At 40.5% G+C, this 24,688-nt stretch overlaps 1 pseudogene; it reads right to left on the reverse strand.

The window, feature by feature from the left end:
* The window catches only part of LOC142855369 (non-histone chromosomal protein HMG-17 pseudogene), a 186,300-nt pseudogene that overhangs the window by 15,467 nt on the left and 146,145 nt on the right, over window positions 1-24,688 (reverse strand).

Consider the following 24,688-nt stretch of genomic DNA (forward strand, 5'->3'; position numbering starts at 1 on the left):
TTCTCAGTCTTCCTATGCTATGACCCTTCAAAACAGTTCTTCATGTGGTAGTGACCCCCCAACCATAAAATTCTTTCATTGCTACTTCATAACTGTAATTTTTATGCTGTTATAAATCAAACTATAAATATTTTTGGAGATGGAGGTTTACCAAAGGTGTTAAGCCCCACAGTTTGAGAAACTGAGTGTTAGACTCTAATTTCTGATAGTTCATTGACTAGGGGCAGCATATCTCTGACTGACCATCATAGTGTTCCCATTTGCATGCCTCTCGCATTGCATGCTTTATAAGAATTTTCATCCTATTGCACTAGGAGTTGCTTATGCCTTTCAAAATTCCTATCTTGAAATTCTAGCACCCATACAGTTGTTATATACAACAGTAACAATACATACAGCTTCAAGGTCAGAAAGGCTGTCAAGGTAGTGGCCAATCTGATGCCTCTGAGGTGTTGTCTAGATTATAGATGAATGGGCTTTGTTTATATCTTCATACAGGGGAGGAGAAATACCAGGAGGAGAAGTGTGTCCCCCCTCTTCTTACAAAGTCACTGTTTTTACTCCCAAGGGCTCCACCATTAAGACCCAGTCACACCCCAAGGGTTTCAGGTTCCCATACTATATGTATTGTTATCAAATTTGGGGTAACTGGTTGGAGAAGGCTAGCCTAAGGTCAAATACATCTTACCTCAGCATGATCATATTCTAACTATTTCTGTATAGAACAACTATATTCAGGAAAAAGGCACATTCTTTCCAACATAGGATTATGAGTTTTAGGGCATCACTGTATACATTTCTGAAGGGACAGAATTGATTTATAGCTATGAACCTTCTTGAATACATTTCTTAGGATACATACCTGGCAATTTCCCTTCAATAGCTACTAAAGCATGAGTTTCTAGGTTAGTTGCAGAGGATACAGAAAATGCATGGAGCTAGCCTGAAGCCCATATGAATTAAAAATATGAAGTCAGAGACAGGGCTGTGCTTATGTTCTGAAAAACAGCAGCTAATCTCCAATGGGATGTTGGAGCACTGTCTTGTCATCACTGAAGAAATCCACTAGAGGAAAGAGTGGGAAAATCATGTTTCACATGGAATTCCATATAGTATTGAGGACTAGCATAATTGGCATTTTAATATTTGGCAACTGTCTAGTCATCAGAAAAACACAGGGAACTCTTCTCAGTTGGGACTTGGTGGTGAAATTTTGCTTTAGAAAAAATGTAAAGGAACTCATGCTTTCATTTTTTATTACTTTACTTTCTGTAGAATGGCCCCTATAGACTCATGTTTTGAATGCTTGGCCAATAGGAAGTGGCATTATTACAAAGTGTGGCCTTGTTGGAGGAATTGTGCCACTGTGAGGGTGGGATTTGAGGATGTGCTCAAGTTATACCCAGTATGTGGCACAGTTCACTGCCTGTTGCCTGCAGCTCCAGTTGGAGAACTCTCAGCTACCTCTCCTGCATCATATCTGCCTATGTGCTGCCCTACTTCCTGCATGAGGATACTGGACTAAATCTCTGAACTCTAAGCCAGCCCTAATTAAATGTTTTCCTTTATAAAAGTTGTAGTAGTCATGGGGTCTCTTCATAGCAATAGAAACCCTGTCTAAAGGAAATTCCTTCTTCTGATAACTGCTCAAACTATCTCAATAATTGCAGAACCTTGTTTTGCTTGCTCTTGGGACCCTTTTCCTCCTACTGGTTTGCCTCATCCATCACTGATGTGTTTGTGCTTGGTCTTTTTGTATTATGTTGTGCCATATTCAGTTGATGTCCCTAGGAGCCTGCCCTTTTCTGGAAGAAGTCAGAGAAGGAGTAGGTCTGGGGGTTGAGGGGTGATACAGAGAGGGGAAATAGTAGACAGAGGGGAAGCTGTGGTTTTGATATATTACACGAGAGACAAGTAAATTAAAATTTTAAAAAGAAGAATAAAAAAGACTTGTTTTTTCATTTTTATTCATCTATTTATTTTACATCCCAGCTGCAGCTCTCCCCACATCCTTTCTTCCCAGTCCCTCTCCCCCAATCCCCCTAATCTCCTCCTCTTCTGTCTTTATGCAACTAAGGGTAGGTCTTCTATGTGTATCAATAAAGCATGGCATATCAAGTTTCAGTAAAACTAAGCATATACATGTATTAAGGCTGGGCAAGGTGGCCCAGTATGAAAAGTAGGGTTCCAAAAGCCAGTAAAAAGAGTCAGACAGGCCCTGTTCCCTCTGTTAGGAGTTCCATAAGAGAACCAAGCTACACATCTCTAACAGATATGCAGAGTGCCTGGGTCAGTTTCATGCAGGCTCCTTGGTTGTCAGTTCAATCTCTATTAGCCCCTATAAGCCAGGGTTATTTGACTGTATGGGGCTTCCATGGTAGACATCTGTTTTATGGTAATCCTTTTAAAATTATTGCTAATATCATATTAATTTTGTTGACCAAGGGTTCATGTGATTTTATGATCATGAATGCAATGATCATATCCACCTATTCTTCTTTATCATTTGCCCCTGCCAACTAGTCCTGATGCCTTTCTCATTCTCTACAATACTTTCAGAAAAAATTGAGAGGATTTCATTTTTCATTATGAAAAAATATACCCTATTGTAGACAGATATTATATTTTCTTTGTTGCTAGTCACATAAGTTGATTTCATATCTTAATAATTATGGGTATCACCATAAACATGAGATACAGGCATTTATTCTAAATGCCAAATTTAAGTCATATATACATACATATGCATATACATGAGTGGACAGGTGTATTGTGCAGAAATTCAATAATTAGCTTTTACAGGAATCACACACTCCCTCAGGGTGTCTAAAGATTCTTTTTTTCTCTATATTCTCACCAGCATTTGTCATTTATTTATATGTGTGTTTGTATGCATATTCCATGCCACACACATGGAGAGTAAAAAACAATATGCAGGATTTGGTTCTCTCCTTCTAACACAGGGATGAAACTCAGGTTATCAGGCTTGGTGACAGATGCCTTTACCCACTGAGGTCAAAGTGTGATTGAGAAATGTTCCCCAAAGGCTTATATATTTAGATATTTGGTCGCTAATTGTTGGCACTCTCTGGGAGGTTATGGAATCTTTAGGAAGTACAGTCTTGCTAGAGAAATAACATCACTAGGGGTGGGCTTTTGAGAACTTATAGTCTCTTCTATGCCCTGTTCTCTCTCTCTCTCTCCCTCCCTTTCTCCCTTCCTCCCTGCCTCTGATTCCTGTGTGTAATTGAAATGTGGTCTTTCAGCTTACTTCTACTACCATACTTTCTCCAGCATTATGGAATTTAACCCTCTGGAACTGGAAGCCGGAATAAATTCTTCCTCAGGTTGCTTTGGGTCAAGGCATTTCATCATAGCACTAGCACCAGAGGAGCAGCTAAGATACCCACTGAGTCATCTCTCTGGCCCTTTAATTGATTTACTCTTTTGACGACAGTAGCTATGACAATTGTAATAAGATGGATATTGTAGAGTTATAGATGTTGTAGATCAATGTAGCTTTGACATTTATTTTCCTGATGGCTGCTCATATGGGACTTTTTATGCATTTGTTGGTCATTTGTATTTCTTCTTTTGAGTTTTTATTCATGTCATTTCCCAATTATATTACTTGTCTTATATTTGACTTCTCTGTAAGTTATTTTAGTATTAATCTGACTGATGAAAATAATTTCTTCCTTTCTGTAGATTGTCCTTTCACTTTGTTAATTATTACTTTTGCTAAAATATACATATTTTAAGGAAAAGGAAAAGAGCTCATGATTATTTAGTTATTGTTTAAAATAACATGTAGCCAAGGCTAGCATTTCATCCCATTAGAAATGTCTCAGACTGTTAGGGCTCTTAAAGCTGTGCTTCGCATGTTAAGTGACCTGTAACAATAGATCAGATGACTTGTAAATCTTGCTCTTACCTTGGAAGGCAAGATACTGAGGGCAGACTGGCAACATGGTCAGGTTCTTGTGAGGCCTCTATTCCATTGGTTCATTATTAACTTTTTGCAGCCTCACAGGATAGAAATCAATCGAGAATGGGTCATCTGAATCTGTAAAAAATGTACCAGTTTCAAGAGGGAAAGAGAGATATATCTTGGAGTGAGCATAAATATAGTTATATATGAAAATGCCATGACGATGCCCAGATCTTTTAACCATAACTTAAAATAGATTTAAAAGGATGAAAATACAACACAGAGCCAGTCTTATCATGAAGCCTCTTCTTTAGTGAAGGTTTCACCTCAAAAATGCTGTACTTATCCATATTAGCATATAGAACTTCAGCATCTGAATTTTTAAGGAGACACAAATGTTAATTTGTTAGAAAAATAGTTAATTTATCTATTTCTACAAACAAAACTAAAACTTATGGTAACAGATAATTTCTCCCAAGCCAAGAAGAAAAAAACCGAGGATATTTTAATTGCCATTTTTCCCCACCCAAATCTTTAAACTTACATCATGCACATACTTTCTGGTTCTCTGTGTTTGTAATTTTGGTGGATAAGAAGGGATGTATGGGTACACTTTCAGGGGATACAAAGGGAAGATGCACAAAAGAGAAACAACCTGTTATTAAGCTCTTCCTTGCAAGGTTCTTAAAAATCCTTTCCAATGTTTTCTCGCTTTTGAAGAAATAAAGGTCTACGGGGAGTATTGTTTTAAAACATCATAGACCTGAACCAGAACCCTTATTGAATGTGTCAAGTTCAACCAAGCAGAGAAGCAAGATTTTGCATTGTCAGGGGGACCTCATGGACCTCCTTGATGATCAAATCTATGGAGGTATCCCCTCCTTGACACAGTGGATATATTTGCTTTATAAATGATCTTCAGGGACCTTCCCTGGTAAATAGCTTTGAAAACACTAGAAAATGCTGTGAAGGTCTTGAGGAAAGAAAGGCATTGATAACCTTAAGCAGCAGTGAACTGTATGAATTTCAGTAGCAACATGTCAGGCAAGATGTACTAACATAAAATGGTACCACTATTACAGGGATAGCCAGCCTGTATTCGAGGCCTTCCAGATAGAATGACCCCTGTGTCTGATGTCTAAGCCTGGCCAAAAGTCCATGTCTCCATTAGGCAGCAAGATGGTTCAATGGTAAAGGTGTTTACTGTCGAGCCTGGCAATCTGAGTTCAATTCCTGGGTATGACCCATGTAATAGAGAAAAAGAATTGAGTTCTGAATGTTATCTCCTGACCTCCTCATGCACTCTGTGACATGTAGGCCGACACACGTATACACAGATAAATAAATGTAATAAAAAAATTAAAAATCCATGCCGTGGGAGGACACAGGCCCTAAGTGGGGAATTACTACTGATATTTAGCTAAACAGGTATAATGTCAAACTATTTTCTAAATTTCTGATTATACCTTTAGACAAAGGATACTTACAACCATAGTCAGAGAAGTTTCTACTTGCAGTGAACGACAGTGAAGGCAAGAGACTCAGCCTGCAATGGCAAGAATAAGAAATAAATGTGGGTCCTAAACAACTCAACTACATGATACTTTCTAGGGCTCAGGGAATAGTGCAGAGTGGGAGTGGAAAGAACGTGAGAGCCAGGAGGCAGGGAGAAGAGCAGTGGAATCCGTCCTCTTGACATGCTACAGCCAATGGAATTACAAATTCATACTTGCTGTGATTTTTTGCACCAGGGCTGCATAAGCCTGGCGCTGTCAGCAGTTAGTGATGGATGGGGTTAGGCTCATGGAACAACATTAGGCTCATTCCTGAACTATAGGGTCTGGTGGACTTTGGAAGAGAGGGAGAATTTGTCTTCTATTGTGTACCTATTATGCTTCAGTGGGTAATTCAAACCCCAAGGCTATGTAGACAACCCTGGTCAAATCCAAAGAGACACAGCAAATCAAAAGATAAACATTTTGGACAGAGATTGGAAGGGAATAGGGGATGGATAGACAGAGGGTAGAGGGAGGAGAAAGGATGCAGTGAGCACAATCGGGATGCAACATATACATGAATGAAATTCTCAGAGAAGAAATGTAATTTTAGTTTCCTCCTAGAACAGAATCATGTAGAACTCAAGCTACACATTATTTTTATGCTTTGCAGACAGTGACTATTTGATGTGGGAGTGTCATATATCAATCTGTTGATTTCATTGGCTAAGCAATAAAGAAACTGCTAGGCCCATTGGATAGGCCCACCCTTAGGTGGGTGGAGTAAACAGAACAGAATGCCGGGAGGAAGAGGAAGTGAGGGCAGACTCGACAGCTCTCCTCTCCAGAGCAGACGCCTTCAGAGAGACGCAGGAGAGACGCCATGCTGCCTGCTCCAGGGAAGACGCACACCATGCCCCAGCTCCGACCCAGGATGGACTTAGGCTAGAATCTTCCCGGTAAGCGCACCTAGGGGCGCTACATAGATTATTAGAAATGGGCCAGAGCAGTGTTTAAAAGAATACAGTGTCCGTGTAATTATTTGGGGCATAAGCTAGCCGAGCCGGGCAAGCGGCTGGGGTTTTGGGGACACAGCCCCGCCGCCGCCCTTATTACAACAACTATTTAATTAAGATCAATTGCAAGTTTGGATGAAGTTTGTTTCTCTTATTATCAGGGAAACAAGATTGCAGTGGAGGATTTTAGAATTCTCGAAGGGATCGTCTTAGCTGGGGCTTGCAGTTTACAATAACATCAAACTTATGCTACCCAGGAGCAGTCATGGATCCTTGTCCAGAAAAGCTGTCCAATCTTTCCAAAGTCATATCCTTTAATTCTTTTTTTTCTTTTCTTTTGTTTTATTGATAAAAGGAGAATAAAAAAAAAACAAATTTCCACCTCCTCCCAGCCTCCCATTTCCCTCCCCCTCCTCCCACTCTTCTCCCCCTCCTCCCACCCCTCTCCCCTTCCCCCCACTCCTCTCCCCCTCCCTCTCCAGTCCAAAGGGAGCCAGCACATTAAGTAGGATCAAAACCCCGTGCCATTGTCCTTGGCGTCTCATAAGCCCTCATTGTTCGCCATGTTCAGAGAGTCCAGTTTTATCCCATGCTTTTTCGGCAACAGTCCAGCTGGCTTTGGTGAGCTCCCAGTAGATCAGCTCCACTGTCTCAGTGGGTGGGTGCACCCCTCGTGGTCCCGACTTCTTTGCTCATGTTCTCCCTCCTTCTGCTCCTCATTGGGACCTTGGGAGCTCAGTCCAGTGTTCCAGTGTGGGTCTCTGTCTCTATCTCCATCCATCACCAGATGACGAATATGCAAGATATTCGTCAGTATTGCTCTAGGATAGGGTCATTTCAGGTTCCCTATCCTCAGCTGCCCAAGGAACTAACTGGGGACCTCAGCTTGGGCACCTGGGAGCCCCTCTAGGGTCAAGTCTCTTGCCCACCCTAAAGTGGCTCCCTTAACTAAGAATTGTGGTTCCGTGCTCCCCTATCCAACCTTCCTTTATCCAGATCCTCCTGTTTCCCCAAGTCCCCCCCTCCTTCCCTTCTACCTTTTCTCTCCCCATCTCCCCTTACCCCCATCCCACCCCACCCCCAAGATCCCAATTTTCTCCCCGGCAAACCTAAAGAAGCTAAGTAAGAAGGTGAACCCAAGGAAAAACATATCCTTTAATTCTAAGTGTAAAGCATGTCATTCTACATCCATCTAGAGAAATGCCCTGTCATATGGGACATATTTGAGATCCCAGAATGCAGGGATGGGGATTCAGTCTGGGGATCTGTGGCCCCCAGTGTGCTAGGTACATTCTGTTCTTCATACTTTTTATATCCCATAAGATCTGTTACATAAGAAGTTAACATGATAACTCTATAATGATCAACCTATAGAAGTTTTGGAAGAACCCCTTCTTGATTTGATACTGCATACGCTAATGTAGTTTTGTTTAATGTTTTATTGTACAAGAAAATCTACCCTTTCTTCATATGGTAACTAAGAGGAAGGTAGCTTCCCGGGAGAAGAATGGCCCAGGCCTCTTTATTACAGACTTAGGAGAAATTGAAAGCTCAGAATCCTAACTTTTGTCTTTCCCTTTTTTTTATTTTAGCTGTAAGTTTTAGGGGTTTTGACCCTACTTCATGTTCTGGCTTTGTGGGAGCCTAGCCAGTCTGGTTGTTCACCTTCCTAGACATGGACGGAGTGGGGCGGACCTTGGACTTTCCACAGGGCAGGGAAACCTGACTGCTCTATGGACTGGAGAGGGAGGGGGAGAGGAGTTTGGGGGAGGGGGAGAGGGGTGGGAGGAAGGGGAGGGAAAGGGGAGGCTGGGAGGAAGCGGATACTTTTTTTCCTTTTCTCAATAAAAAAAAGAAAAAAAGAAAAGAAAAAATATCTTCACACAGTACATAAAAAAAATGTATAACCCATAAAATAAAAATATGTACAGTACAGCTCTTTATGACCCACTTTATTCATGAATCCTTTCTGCAAGAATGAATGTGTATTATTGATTTCTGGTAACTGGTTCCAAGAGATATTATAATAGAGAGTAAGGAAAGTTTTGATGAATACTTTACCTGAACCTTGACCTGTAAGATAAACAGGTGCCAACCAGGCTGACAAGAGAGGGAGAAATGTGGAGGAAAAGCATGTGGAATAGTGAACTACGGTTGCCATAGTAACACAGCAAACCCACAGGTTCAATGTTTGTTCTAATGGGAAAATTTTTATCTTTCTCCTGCACAGCTCTTACACAGATGAATCTCTTATCAGTTTATGCTCTTTGATTACTCTGTTTACTTATCATTTTGCCTCTGAGGTCTTGCTATCACGTGTAGTAGTTACACTATATATTATTATTGTGTGTATTGAAATTTGTTCACTCATTTTCCTGGTATTGGGTGTTTACATTAGAAACATTTCCCTTTCCTGAATTAACTAGCTTACATTTGTTTCCCTCCCAGACCTCACACACCTCCGGAGAAGTTGTTTCTTGCCAGAGAGAATACAAGACTAGGAATATGGAAAACCATGCTCCAATTTCACTATCATTTCTCTGACCCTAACAACTATTGTGACATAGATGATATAATATATGATAATAATTTCTATGCTAGCACTGCCTATGCATGCATATTAGTAACAACCAAATAAATTTTGCATCTTTAAGAGTTTTGTTGCCATATTCTAGGAAATCCAGAGTGTCTCTGTGTGTTTATATTAGAACCAATGCGCTAGCTGGCCATTACGATAACAAAATACCTGAACTAATCAACTCAAAATGGGTGAAGGTTTCTTTCTGTGCGCAGTGCTGGAGATTGCGATCTGTGGTTGGCTGGCTCTGCTGCTTGTGCTTTTGCAGTGAGGGAGCAGTGGATCAAACCTCACCACATCCCCAGGAATGAAAAGAAATAAAAGAAAGGAATCTGTATCCTACAATCCACCCCCCCCCCCTTTTATTTTATTTAATTTTCGATTTTTTTTTTTTGAGACTACGTTTCTTTGTGTAGCCTTGGCTATCCTGAATCTCACTCTGTAGACCAGTCCTAAAACTCTGGCATCAAACACACAGAGATTTGTCTGTCTCTGCCTGTGGAATGCTAGTACTAAAGACGTGTGCTGCCACCTCCCAACTCCTATAGTCCCTTTCTATGGTTTGCCTTTAGTAACCTACAGATCTGCTATTAGGCTCCACTTCTCAAAGATGCTTCCAATTTGCCACCTTGGGACCAAATCTTTTAATATATTGTCCTTTTTGGCTACATTGAATATCCAAACTATAACATCAAAGTTGTGGATGAAGCAGCTGTCTTTTCACAATTCTGTGGAAATCTTAAACCCATATTAATATCACAGTTTCCTGTGCCACCACACCTCTTTGTTCTGTGATTATTGGAAGGCACACCTCTTCTGACAGAGTTATTCCACTAAAACCAATGTTCAAGTTTCTCTCCTACATTCAGACCTACAACTCCTCACAAATAATTCCTGCTGGATTTGCTAGGAGAAAATGTGGCTGTATTTCTGTGTTGAAATGCGCTGCCTGAGACTACTAAAGTGGTAATGGTGGCAGCCACGCCTGGTAAGCCTGACAGGGAGAATGATGGGTCTGCAGGGACCTCTGTTTAAGGCATTTCCTGAGCTGTGCCCTCCTGCAAGCCCCAGCAGCTTTCTGTGTAGACCCATCCATCCTTTACAATACTTTCCTGCCTTTTAGACACATTCTGTTCCCTCCCTGCTTCCTATAACAGCGGCTGAATGAATATCAGCAAGCCCAACCAGCTTGCCCTGCACGGTAAATAGCTGGTGACAGAAATACCCGGGAGTCTATGCAAATTAAGCTACAAAAATATTGAAGGACAAAGTGAGTTTGGTGTGTTGGAAGAGCTCAAAAGGTCATATGTAGATGGTCCAAGGAGAGCTCATAGAATTTAAATTGGTTACCCATAGAATTCAATTAAATCCAACAAATATTGACTCACTGTCTAGATCCATGGAAACACACTGGCAAGAAGTGAGAGTGTGGTGGCCAGGTGAGAAGAGGAGGAAAAAGAGACCCAAACTCACTTTCAGGAAACTCTCAGAAGAAAAGATAGAGGATGTGGGGGGAAATAAGAAAAATGATGATGGTAAAGTTTGGGGCCAGAACATAGTCGTGGGGCTCTCTGAGCTGGAAGCCGGACTTGATGCTTAGAGCTTGGGCATGCTGTCTCTTGTCTGTACACCACAGTTTAATGATGCTGGACGTCATGATGTTATTTAGAAACTTAATCCGGATGACCTGTCCACAACATTGACCTCAAAAAATGCCACAGTGTACCTCATAGATGGCACCTATGAAATGTCAGAGCGAAGTATGGAGTGAGGAGGAAAGGCACCTGAGGGTTCAGAGAAATACTCGGAAATAGGAAGGAGCATTTAATAAAGGGGGTAGGATAGGACTGATGGAAACTGTGGATAGAGGCACTTAGTCTGTCTTTAAAGGATTTGCACGCAGGATAATGTCACATTCACCAACATACACCCACCTTAGAACCTAAGAGAGGTTAATTTATAGAATAATTAAAAAACATTAATGAATTTAACAAACAAGAATGCCATAAGCTTGGAAGAAACAGTGGGCATAGAGCATCCTTTGACAGTGATTAAATTGGTAGACATGGATAATGCTGGAATGTCAGCACAAGGGCTTTGAGCACAGGGCAGAGTCTAATCCTTAGGCTGTGGAGGTATTACATCTGTATATCTGTTTGTCTGAATATTGGAAGGAATTTGAAAAAGCCTCTGAGCTGTATTGCCGAGTCATCTGAAATATTTACTGAGCTCGTCTTTCATTTCCCTGCTGTCAGTTATGGGCAAATTAGACATTCTCTTCTGCCTATAAATTACTTAAATGAAGTTTGTACTGCAAAATGATACCAATAGCTCTAGATGCTGCGCTTTGAGCTGAAAGTGAGGTTGATGGATTCTGAGAGGGTTCTCTTCTAGAATGAATGAATCCTAAAGTGTGCAGAAAGTCTGAAATGGTTCTTAGGTAGAGATGTATGGCTTCACTGGTCTTAGGAACTCAGAGTTCAAACATTCTGCACACTTCTTGTGATATAGGAAAGCCTGTGGAAATGAGATGACCATTTCTCAGGCTTTACTTGTCATCTCTCAATTTTTTACATTTATGGGGTCTTTTACAAGCCTTTCCCTAGCATCACATTGTTTGGTTTTAAACACAATAATGCTTAGTGTGCTGTATTTTCATGTCCAAGGAGAACTCTGTAGCTTACACCTTCATATATTTACTTTTAGTGTGAGTCTCCCAAAACTTAGATACACAACCTCCATGAGGTCAGATGTTTCTTCTGAACCTTCTAGAACATTCTTAATGATTAATAGTTATGTGTGCAATACTTCATCTTCTAGCCATATAATCATTTTAAATTTTTATTGCATCTCTTTGATAATGTTTGATAAAATTGTTGTTACCTTGATCCCATTTGAATTTAAAGTTTGGTTAAGGTTTCTGAGCCAGAAAATAAGCATCTGTTCTAGATTAACGTGTGTGTGTGTGTGTGTGTGTGTGTGTGTGTGTGTGTGTGCCTTTGTGTATGTCACTGTTTGACTCTTAATGTGATAATAGTGCAAGGTTTATTCAAAAATATATGAGGAATATTGGAAGGAGAAGGTCAAATGTATTTATCTATATGCTTATGCAGAAGGATTAGGGAAAGTAATATAAATAGACGCCTGCAGTTCCTGAAGCTGAGATATACTCTAGGAAATATGTGAGCTCAAAGACACCTAGAAAATTGGCTCAGTTCATCTCTAGCTCCTCAGACTTGATCTTGACCTTGAGTTGATCTCAGCTTCCGAGCCTTAATTTCTTCATTTATAAAGTAGATATTTTGAAGTTATATGAAAGACACCAATATCAATCATTCATGATTGGGAGGTATGTATTGTCCTGGTTGCTGGGAGAAGATCCAAGAATAAATAAATTAGACACAGACATCATCTTTATGGGCTTGAGGTTTCAGGAAGAAAGCAGCCTTGTGCAAATAAGCATGCAATTCGGGGGAGACTGAGGAGCAAGAAGCAACAACACAAGATGTTTGAAGATGGTTCCAGAGTAATCTGGGAAATTAAGATACTCTGATGTTGTAGAAGGAGCTGCAGGCCGCTTCCCATCGCCCGGGAGGGCTCCCAGCCACCGGCTAGCTTTATCCAAAATAATTACACTAAAACTGTATTCTTTTAAACACTGCTTGGCCCATTAGCTCTAGCCTCTTACTGGCTAACTCTCATATCTTGATTAACCTATTTCTATTAATCTGTGTAGCACCACGAGGTGGTGACTTACCAGAAAGGATCTTAACCTGTGTCCTTCTAGGAAAGGAGAGCTATAGTGTCTGCCTTACGTCCCTTCTTCCCAGCATTCTGTTTGGTCTACTCCAACTATCTAAATTCTGCCCTATCAGGCCAAGCAGTTTTCTTTATTAATTAACCAATGAAAACAACAGATAGACAAGTGACCCTCCTCCATCATGATGTTGAGGCAGAAAGGACTGGCAAGATGCATTTCCTTGTGGGGTTTCTATAAAGATAACAGATTAGCTTAGCAGGTTATAGTTACCACTGGTCACACCAGAGAACGTTAATATTATATTAGTGTCCCCTCAGACACCTTGAGATGCTTCAAGGATTTTCTCATTTTTTTCCCTTTCCCTGCCTGAACCCCTCTCCTGAGACAAAATGCCTTGTTTTTCAGAACTGCATGACAAAATTCTCCAAGGCTGATTATGAGTTCTTTAAAGACTAAACGTTGCTCTACTCATATTATGAACTCTCTGAGTTACTCAGAGAAATGAGTTCATCCAAACCAGGCTAAGCTGGTGAAAATAACGTTCTATGCTGAGATCTCTTATCAAAGAGAGCAAACAAAAGAATGATCCCCAAAAAAGAAAGGAACACCACAGAGTGTGGGAGGGCGTGGGGGAGGAAGAGAATGTCAAACACAGAAGCTGAGAGGCTTTCATTGACGGTAGTGGAAAGACATTGGGATGTTTGAAAACACTCCTGCTTCCTGAAGAATTCTACCCAGGAAGCCTGCAGGGTGTCTAATTCTCCATGTCACAAGTGGTCTCTACTGTTCCCTATCCATAGAACTCTCTCAGCTAACAGGATCTGTACGGTCCCTCATGGGTCCTTGGGGTTTCTGAATTCTTATGAGAGATAGCCTTTTGGGGTCCTGGAGCCTAGAGATCAGCGGAGATACAGATTGAACCCATAGATTATTTCTATAAGACCTTTTACAAGCTGCAAGGAAACCAGACTTTCAACTTCTTAATTATCTAAAACTTTTTAGAGCATGCTAATTCTTTATCTTGTAAGAGAAGCTGTGAATAAAGGGTGAATCAAGATGACTTTCATCTTGCCGGGAATTCAGCCTTGTGTTTTGATGCAGCAAGGTATCAGGAGCTCTGACATTATAGATAATAGAATAAACAACCTGGTATGGACACACTGCACAAGGATGGGGGGATATTGGTAACTGAGAGGTCAATAAATGAAGCAGAGAGGGTGGACCTTTTAAGTAGTGAGTTGCCAATGAAGCACACAAAAGAATGGAAACACATGCCTGCTAGATAGAGCAGTTTGTGGACTAAAAACAGCCCAGACTCATGTGGCTCTATCAGATACCATTCATTCTGAGACAAGTTAAAAGGTGTAGTGAGATAGAGGTGAAGGTAGAGGGAATGGGAGATAGAAGAAGAGAGGAAAGAAGGATAGATGGAGAGGGAGATGAAAGGAATAAGGGAGAAAGGAAGGGAAGAGAAGCATAGGTATAAACTGCTGAGTCATAGTTAGAGGAATATTCAATACAAGCAAGTGACATTAAATACACTGACTCAAAGGGTTCATGCGTCAAAGTTTAGGTGTGAATCATCAGCCCCACAGACTTGACCAAGTTGTCAATCTTACTTTTCTCACCAGCAATAAGATGTATTGACAATTTATCAGAATCCATGCTGGGTTTCTTCGAATTTAATAATACAGAAAATAATACTTATTTTTAGAATATACTTTGAATTTGATGATACAGATAATATTTAGTTAGTATTCCAGCCTTCCTTTGTGTTCCTTATGCCCTTGAACAAGTTTCCTTACCTCTATGGTTCCTTCTTTTTTTTAATGTTTAATGAAATGAAGCCATCCCTTTCTTGCTTGATCAGGTATTATTTAAACAAATTCTTAGTGTGGTCCCTGATAGGTAGGAGGCACTCAGAACATGCAATTAGTTACTGTTTTTGAGTGTTTTTGTTTCCAGTTGTAAGCCAGTGTTATTTTACATTTTAGCCATTCTTTCCATACTTTTTGTAAAATCTGGGAACTAGCTTGGCTCTTCCAAGCACCTGGCAGGGACTGATACATGGTAACTTCTTGGTAATTCACCAACAGAAAACTCCTGATGTTTGAAAGTATGCATTGGACCTGGGTATGAAGACAGAAGTCTTTAACCCCAGCATCTAGGAGCCAGAGGCAGGTGAATCTCTGTGACTTGGAGGCCAGCCTGGTCTACATAGTAGGTTCCAGACCAGGCAGTGCACAAAATGAGACTGAGCTTAAGCCGACAACCAAAAATGAACAAAAAGGGCAAATATGGAGTGGAGAGAGGAAAGCCCAACTTAGCACTCAGGTATAAGAATTTTTATAGAATATTTTATGGACTGTGTATGATTTACTGTAACTTGATAAGATGAAAGCACAGATAAAGTGCAGTCATGAAAGAACTATGCAATTTCAGGACACTTTAGAAAGCATTTAATCTTGTATGTGTTGCCAACAAATTGATAGCGCATTACATCTATAAAAGGGGGAAAGATATTGGAGGCCCTTTGCGTCATATTTAACCACTTTACTGTAAAATTATTTTGATTAAGATTTTCTTCCCAGAAGGCTGATGGGAGGCACACTTGAACCAAATAGTTTCCAATTTTGTCATGCTCAGAATTTTAATGGTTGGCATGTTTTTGAGTCAGAACTTAGGTCCTATTTGTGTCTGCAGATAGCTATGCTGAGATTTTTATCCACATCACAGCTTCAGCTCGCAGACATAATCCTAGCAATGCTTGCCTCATACTGGGGCCCGGAAGCATGTTAGCTCACAGGAGGCCATCTCAGCCTATCCTGCCCTCTGGAGATCATTGTTGTCAGTAATGGTCTTAGTTTTACCCCTGCTGTTGAAACGACATACTCTGACAAAGCCATCTTAAGGGAGTCAGAATTGATTCTAGTTCACAGTTCAAGGGTCATGCTGCATCCATAGTCAAGGATGCAGAGGTAGATGAATGTGTGCTTCTGGTCAGTTCCCGTTCCCATTTATAAGGTCCAGGATCCCAGACGGAGAGAATGAGAACACCACAGTGAATGGGTCTTCCTCCTCGATAATTCCTGTCCTAGTTAGGGTTTCAATTGCTGTGAAGAAGCACCATAACCACGGCAACTCTTATAAAGGAAAGATATTAAATTGTGGTGGCTTACATTCTAGTAAGGTTTAGTCCATTATCGTGGTGTGACATGATGGCCTGCAGACAGACATGATGCTAGAGAAGGAGCATCTTGACCTATAAAGTACATATTGACCTGCAGGCTACAGTAAGTGGTCTGAGACACTAGGTATGGCCTGAGCATGTATGAGACCTCAACGCCCACCTCTACAGTGACACACTTTCTACAACAAGGCCACACCTACTCCAGCAATGCCGCATCTCCTTAGTAGTGCCACTGCCTATTAGCTGATGGGGACAATTACATTCAGACTATCACAATTTCCCACATGCATAGCTAGATACCTATCTCCTGGGTAATTCTGCAGTCTGTCAAGTCAACAGTTAATACTAACATTGAAGTAGCTGCATGGCCTTTGGAACCAGTAGATAATTGGTGGAGTAGAGCCATGCTTACGAAATTTAGGAATTACTATTGAGTGATCGTTCATCTTGTACGTGCATATGGCAGATGATACGTGTGTGTACAGTGCTCCTATTACTACTAGCAAGGGCTTCCGGCGGTAATGAGTATAGATAGCTATATTATGTCCATCAATGTCTGTCACATTCCAGGAGCTCTAGAACCATACTTAAGAAATTTAGTAGTTACTGCTGGCTGGTCATTCATCATACATGTATATGGCAGATGATATGATGATGTTGACTGTAGCGATGCTATGTCCATAAATGTCTGCCACATTCCAGGGGCTCTAAGGCAGGTTCTGAAGTTTCCCTTTGTGGTAGAATAGTCTTATGCAACAATATAGAATCCTTGGCTCAGAAAGATTAAGGGACGACCATGGATTTAGTAATCTGCAGAGCTATATAGTTCAACCTCAGATCTGTGTGTTTCCAAACTTGTTGTTCTTTCCAAAACAATGAAGGAAAGAGTAAATGATATTTTTCAAATGCCTTTTTTTCTTGAGAAAAAATAAATTTTACTCTGTGTGGATAAAAATGTAAGAGATTGTTGCTTTTATTACTTTAAATTCTTTGTATCCTTTCAGTCCTTTGAAATTTGATATAACATAGAAGGAACCAAGGCCAATCCACACAGGGGTGCAAACATTATCAGGTACAGCCCAAGCCAGGATCCCAAAATGGAGCTTTTTATTTTTTTGAAATGCCCTTTTTCCTGTTTCTTGTTAAGTCAAAGAAATTAGATCTACTGAAGGTATGTTATAATCCTTCAGGAAGGGAACGACCTCAGCATTGGCTTTTCTTCAGAGGATAGACTGAGAGCTGGGTGAGACTGCCACAGTGTAGCAGCTGGTAAACCTCAGGCAACAGGGAAACATCTACTGCATTGCAGAGTTGTCCTTCAAGGAAAACAACAGGCACGTGCTTTTCAGACTCTGCTGGTAGAGCGGTGAAGCTCAGCTGCAGTAGCCAGCCACACAGAGACAGGAAGTAGAATTCTAGGCTGCCTGAGGACATCTACAGCCTCTAATAGGGTGGACAGGAAAGAACCCTCTCCACAGAAAATTTCAGACAAACATTGCCTGGTGACTGATGACACAGTGAGATGTAATTAGTGTAGAAAATCAAGGACCCTGATGGACACCAGTAAATGCCCTCGTAGAGAATCTAATCACCCAGAAGTCATACAGTGGTGGGTACCAGACAGAGTAAGATGCAAGGGTGGTAGGCACATGTCCAGCAGATTTTAGAGGTATCTGAGGCTGGTATTTAGTGGATATTTATGACTGGGGTCGGTTCTCAGGCTGCAAAACTCGTGTTATGGTCCTCTGAGGATTCATCCGCAGCACCTGTGAAGCATCATGCTAAGAGTGGTTAGAAGAATTGGTCCTGTTCTAGGGCTCCTCACATGTGCTTTTGGCCTCCTTTTGCTGTCTCTAAGAAATGGGGTGGGGGCTGTTATGTTACCCTCACAGTTTACCATGCTTAGGAGTCACCTAGGAATTTCAGCCTCTCAGAATCACTCAGAAAACTTCAGAATTTGCCTTTGTCCATAGTTTCTAAGTACCAGAGGACTGTTGTTCAGAGTTATGATGGCCCAGGGTTCTTTGAGAGGAAGGGCCTCAGAAGCACATGGAATGAGGTTAAACGAAGGATTAGGGAATCTTCTGAAGGACAGAATGAATAAATCTCAGGTTTTTTAATGTTTTAAAGTTTACATTCATTTATTAGATTTTTTTAATATTTACTGAATTATGATTATATTGTTGATATTCTTCTAGACATTATTTATGATGAGAAACAAATGTTGTAAAAAATCTCTGTTGGTTTGAAAGCCTAGTGTAGGAAGATAGGCAACACAAAACACACAGATAAGTTAATATGTTGATTTGAACTTTGTTGGCCAGGATGTGACTTCCAACAGGGCTTTGACCTCAGTCTCTGTATCCTAAAAGAGCAAAATCTCATCTGCAACGTGGTAAGTACTTAATACACATGCGTTGAAAAATAAATCACATCTCTTAAGAGTTATTTAAAGCTAGCATAGAATTAGGCAGAATGACTCAAGGAATATGGAAGAGGAGAGTGAGTATTGCAGAAGAGGAAGCAAAGAATCCTCTGAGGGATTTGAACTGAGAACGGCATGAACAAAGGAACTGACCATGTCATTTTGACTTTTCAGACAGAGGGATTGGTGAGAGGAAGGCCTTAAGGTAGGTTGTCTTGGCACACTCAAGGCTCAACAAGGGACCCTGTGGTTTGAGAGACTGGTGAGGACTGGCCTAAGAGGGTAGTAAAAAGAGATGGAGATTATTGAGAGGTCGGCTTGGCAAGGCTTGTTTATCATGGTCAGAGATTTATTTAACTGCAATGGAAGATTGGCAGTGAAAATTGTGAAAATTCAGAAAAAAAACTAGTATGATTTAAGACTGCAAAATGTTCATTCTATAAGAAGTTATAGGGGTACAATAATGGAAAAAAACAACCCTCAGTTACTCAAACTGGGATGCTATTTCTATTAGGGAGATTATTCAGTCTGGAAGAATATCCTGCTTAGGAGGCCATTCTCACTGCATAGGCTTTTTCAGTAGGGAGAATATTCTAGTTGGAAGATTATTTCTCTACTCAATGCAAGAAATGGTGATAGTTTTGTAAGAGAGAGTGCAATTGATAGATATTATTAAGGTAGAAATTACAAACTTGACTGTAAACAAGGTGGTGGCTAGAGGCAGGGTGAGGTAGGGAAGAAATCAAGGGTCCCTTCTTGCCAACCCTTTATGATATATGGAAAGGGGTGACTGCAATAGTCAACTTTTGACAACTAGCTTAGAGAGAATTTTCATTTGCTGTGCTTCAATCTTTTCTTGCGATTTTATTCACTTATCTAAAGACTGGCTTGGCTGTTAAAATTACACAGATATGGTGGTTGGGATGAAAATGGTCCCAACAGGCTCATATATTTGAATGCTTTGTTCCTAGTTGGTGGAGCTCTTTGGGAAGCATTAGGAGGTGTGGCTCTCTTGGAGTAGGTGTGTCATTGAGAGCTGTCTTGGAGGCTTCAAAAGTCTGTGTCATTTTTAGTTAGTACTCTTGTCTCTGTGTGTCTCTCAGTCTCTGTCTCTGTTTCTATCTCTCCCTCTGCCTCATGTGTGGATTAGAGCCAAGCTCTCAGTTTCTGTTGAGGGTCATGCCTGCCTGCTACCATGCTCCCCAACATCATGGTCAAAGACTCTACTACCTGATGGAACTGTGAACCCCAAATTCATTTTTTTAAAGTTGCCTTGGTCATGATGCTTTATCATAGCAGTGGAAAAATACATAAGACAAAAAATTAAGTCTACTGCCTCTTTTTTCCAATGTCTCTCCCAAATGTAAGCTAGAGATGATAAATTCCCTCATTCACACAAATTTGCCTTCTCCTAAGACTTGATGGGTGGTCACGTAATCTTTTTATATTAGGTATGACTTGACTCTTGAACCAACCTTGTTATATGAATTATAACCTCTTAAAATCATTTCTTTCTGACCACTGGATGAGAGCAAATCTGAAAATACCAAATCTCAAGGCTGAAGGAGGTGGTTTATTGGGTAGAGCACTTTTCATGCAAACTGGAAGATCTGAGTTGGGATCCCAAGCACCCAAGTAAATGCCTGGTGAGCATTGTGGTCAACCTGTCATCACAGCTCCCAGGAGGTGGAAGGGGCATCCCTGTACAAGCTAACTAGGCTAACTGAACTGGCAAGATCTACATTAAAGCAAGAGACATTGCCTCAATATGTAAGATGGAACATGTGTAAAGAAGAACAGGCAATCTGGCTTCTATATGCACAAATTCATGTACAAATATGTGCCTACACACATGCGAACACATGCATGCTCCCCAACCATGTATACATGAGCATGCAGACTAAAAAGAGCTGATATTCTCAGTTACTGTCTCACAAGTGTACATCCCACCGGATTCACCTAATGAACTTTAAAAAATACAGCTACATGAGCCCCATTCTCAAGAAGCCTGATTTGAGTGATAGCTCACTGAACAACCACCAAGCATTCTATAAGCTCCCTGGTAAATTGGAACAAACAAAAACACTTAATGATTGATTGATGCTGCTCACAACCTTGGTGTTTGAGTTATGTCCCATGGGCCAATAGCATTGGCAGCCCCTAGAATCTTTTAGCAAAAGAGAAACTGAGCCTTTTCTCACACTCAAACATTATAGTTTGGGAAGCATCCATCTAAATCATTGATGTTGTTTTGGTTGCACTCTGGACTCTCGTTGGGAACTTTAAAAATGTGCTGATTTCTAGTCCTGCCTCTGAGAGATGCTGATGTAACAATACTATGGAGTCTGTTTGAACATCAGAATTTTTTTTTATTTTTTTTTCAGAAATTTTAAATATACTCCAGGAGAGTTGCATTTGCAGTCGATTAGAACCAGTACTCCCTCTCTTAAGAGGTTTAAACCTGCCTAACTAAGCAAGTGGTCTTGAACAAGGTACTCATTTTCTTCTTTTAGAAAACACACTGTTGTTTTGGCATGTTAGACAAAAAAAAAAAAAAAAAAAAAGAGTAACCAGTTAGGACATTTTCCAGCCTTGGTTGTTTTATAGTCATATAATTAAAAATTTAGCTATTCCAATACTGAAGAACGGCTGGACCTAGAAGATGAGGTCCGAGTTACTATCGTTTGTGGTCAGTCCCAGAGGTTTTGTTCCCTAAAGTGTCATTTCATGGATTTTGAGCAGTGTTTAACCCTGTAGCTACCAGAAGAATAGGAGTGCTGAACCAGCTTGAGAGAAGTTGCCATGGCAGCAGAGATTGCTTTCTTGTGAGCCAGTCGCTCATGTACTGCAATCCTGACAGCAACGTTTTGCCAGAGAGATATGATTGATGGTCGACGGGCTAGAGACTGTGAGAGTGAAGGGAGGGGCTGAAAGTTCTCACACCTCTAAAGAAATGTCACTTAAACTGATATTGAGACCTCTTGAAAGGTTTATGATAAAAATTGGCTGCAGAGTCTCACCCCTATTAATATTATCTCCTTTTTCTTTTGGTATATTTAAAGCTCTTTGTAGGGTCGAGTAGTAGAGACAATAAAACCTTTATATACTTTTCCTTACCAATACTAATACTTTGTCTTCTCTGCTTTTCAATTAGAGATCATTATTAATCCCTTCTACTTGATAGAAAATGACAAGAGGGGGTACCTGCTCTACATGAGTGTCCAATGGTAGCTTTTAATCTGTGCCCAGGACTTCTGTTTCCCATTCAAATGAACTTCTGAGTTCTAAGTTATAGCCCATGTGTTATTCTTGGCTTGTCAACATCTTAAGGATTTAAAAAAGAACGAGCCTAGAACTGAAGGATGATACTCCAGCTCATTGATGGTGGTCTACCTCTCATCTCTTAGACATCACCCTGAATGTCTGTCTATTTGGCCTCTACTGCAAAAGGGTGCTTTATGAAGAGATGGTATGTGACAAGTGTGATGAGTGGCTATGGAGATTCTACTGGAGATTTTGAAAAATTGTGAAATAAAGTGGTAGTGATGGTTCCACAACTTAGCAAAGATTACACTAAGAACTATTGAATTATATTCTTTCTATGTCAGGTTAATTGTAGATCAATAAAGAGTCGAAGAGATCAATACTGATAGAACTGAGCAAAAAAAAAAAAAATAGAAGGCTTGGAAAACATACACCAACCAGAACTCCACTCAACAGCTACAGAATTACTCACCCAAATAAGCAGCTTATACAATTTTCTGTAGGGAATAAATACTCAAAACAAACAATATCTTTGATCACAAAGTGATTTGATTATAGATAATATATTATGAGTACAATAGAATAGGATTAGGAATCAACAACACAGTAAAGGAGCTTGGGGACCGAAGTATTCGGTAAAGTGTTTGTCATGTAAGCATGAGGCCCTGGGGTCAATCCCCAGAATTCATGTTGAAAATCTAGTTGAGGTAGCTATTAGTATTCACTTGTAATCCTAGCGCTGGCAAGGTAGAAATAGATGGACCCTTGAGACTCCTTGGCTAGCCATTTTAGCCTAATCAGTGAGTCCCAGGCTAGTGAGAAACCCGATCTTCACAAACAGGATAGATGGCACCTGAAGAATGACAGCCAACATTGTCATCTAGCCCCCACATGCTACCACCCATGGGCATGCATGCGTATGCGTAACCATATTACCTAAATGGCAAGAAGATTTGAAAATCTTATGGGAATGAATATTAAGCACACAAACTTCAATGAATTAAAAAAGTCACAGGAAAATTAGTAATATTTTGATATTCATAAAACCCCAACCTCAACAAACCAAAACAAATGAGATTCAGTTATTAGATTCCTCAGAGAGAAATCTGTAGCTATAAATGTCTATGCTAGAAACAAGTCCCTAAATAATAACCTAGTCTCACACCTCAGGACACTGAAAAAGTCAGAGTAGCTCAGACCAAAGGCAAGGAACACAAAAGAAGTGGTTGTGGCTAGGAAAAAAAAAACAAAACAAAACATTAGGATAGTATCAAAGAAGCAAACAAATGTATAAAAACTAAAAGTAGGTTTGAGAGATTTTTAGCTAGTCTGAAGTGTTTTTACTTTGGGGCAATCTTTTCTGAGATAGCCCCAAATAAAGTCAGATGACTCCAGGATGTCAGAGATGATTATTATAAAACAAGGACACTTGTTAGTTACAGTGGGAAGTAGGACAGTCCATGTCTCCGAGCTCATTCCTTTCTTCATTGGTGAGAACAGAAGAGAATTTTTCTAAAGCTGAGATTTGTTCTAACTCCAGGGAGTACGTGAGAAAATGTACAAGGACGTTTGATGTTGAAATGCACAGTGGCCCCACACGTAAGTCAAGGATAAGGAGTCCTATAGTGATATAGAGGCTTCCCAGTGACTAAACAGATGTGGATGAAGGTGGGAGGAAGGTAGTAGTCTGGAGTTCTTAATAAATTCCCAGGGCTGTGGACTGGACAGAATGCATCCTGTTCTTTCCTAGGTAGGAAAGTGAAAGAACTCTCACATCAAAGGACTATGGACATGAATGCTGGCCCAGGCCCTTAGAGTGGATGATGTCATGGAGCTGGTTGGGTTTTTCCAAGACTCCAGCTGTCATCAGCGAGTATTGAACATATATTGTGTGCTAAACACTTGGGGCTTTAGAGGCATCCAGTGATAAGTCAGAAACGACTTCAGTATAGTTGTGCTCTGGTCATGAAGCTTTCTATTTTCTATAACAGAAAGGACTTTTCCCCTTCTTTCATACGTCATTTTGCTTTGCTGTGACTACTCTGGGACCCAGTGCTTTTGCGTCTATCCCACAAGAAAGAGGACAGAGCTAATGCTGTGACACAGCGTGGCCTCTCTGCCTTTAGTAAGGTTACACATTCCCCAGTCATTAGTTGACCATCTCTTTAAGGTGTGCGCTAAGCTGAGCCCATTCTAGAAACCTGCACATCCTTTCTGAGCCCGGGGCTTTGAGAATAATCATAAGCTCTGGATACTTGTTCTCCTTGGAATGTCGGTAGCCATGGGAATCCTTGACAAGTGATTTAATTGCTCATCAGTATGACAAGGATGAGGCAGTACCTGTCTCATCAGGCTGTTGTGCTAATCAAACGTGATTATATGAATACATTGAATGTACCTGTGCCTAACCATCATTTACGCTCTAGGAGTGTTAATCAATTCATTTTTTGTTCTTATATAATTAAGTCCCAACTAAATCTGTCCTTAAAGATCTCTTTCCCTCACATGGGTTATTTCCCCTAAATTCTCAGTCCCCAGACCCACTGGGCTAATTACTGCTTTAGAAAGGCATCTGGAGTTCTGTGTTTCCTGTCTGTGTCTCAAGCCCCCTTTCAGGGTTGCCATTTTTTCTGCCCTGACTACCTTGCTAATTCTATAAGACCCAACATGATAGTAGTTTCCTTCATGGGTCTACCCAGTGGCTCCACTCTTGCCCCTCAAACCTTTATCTCTACAACTGTTTTGCCATTAACTCAAAGTACTTGCATAGATGCTTGCATATCCTCCTTGGGAGTGATAGTGAAATATTGTTTATAAATTTTCCTTTTCCTAGAGTGAAATTATGAGCTCTTTAAGTACCAAACGCTGAAAAGGTTTAATCTAGCTCAATGAAAGTAAATACTTGGGTTAGAGTTAATTCGTGTATTATGTTTATATAATCTGATTCTATATGGTACCTGAGATGATGTAAATGTAATATAGCATAGGGCTTTTTGGTGGATTAATTCTACTTCATGTACAGTCATCC

This window comes from Microtus pennsylvanicus, chromosome 8, assembly GCF_037038515.1.
Source record: "Microtus pennsylvanicus isolate mMicPen1 chromosome 8, mMicPen1.hap1, whole genome shotgun sequence".
NCBI lineage: Eukaryota > Metazoa > Chordata > Mammalia > Rodentia > Cricetidae > Microtus > Microtus pennsylvanicus.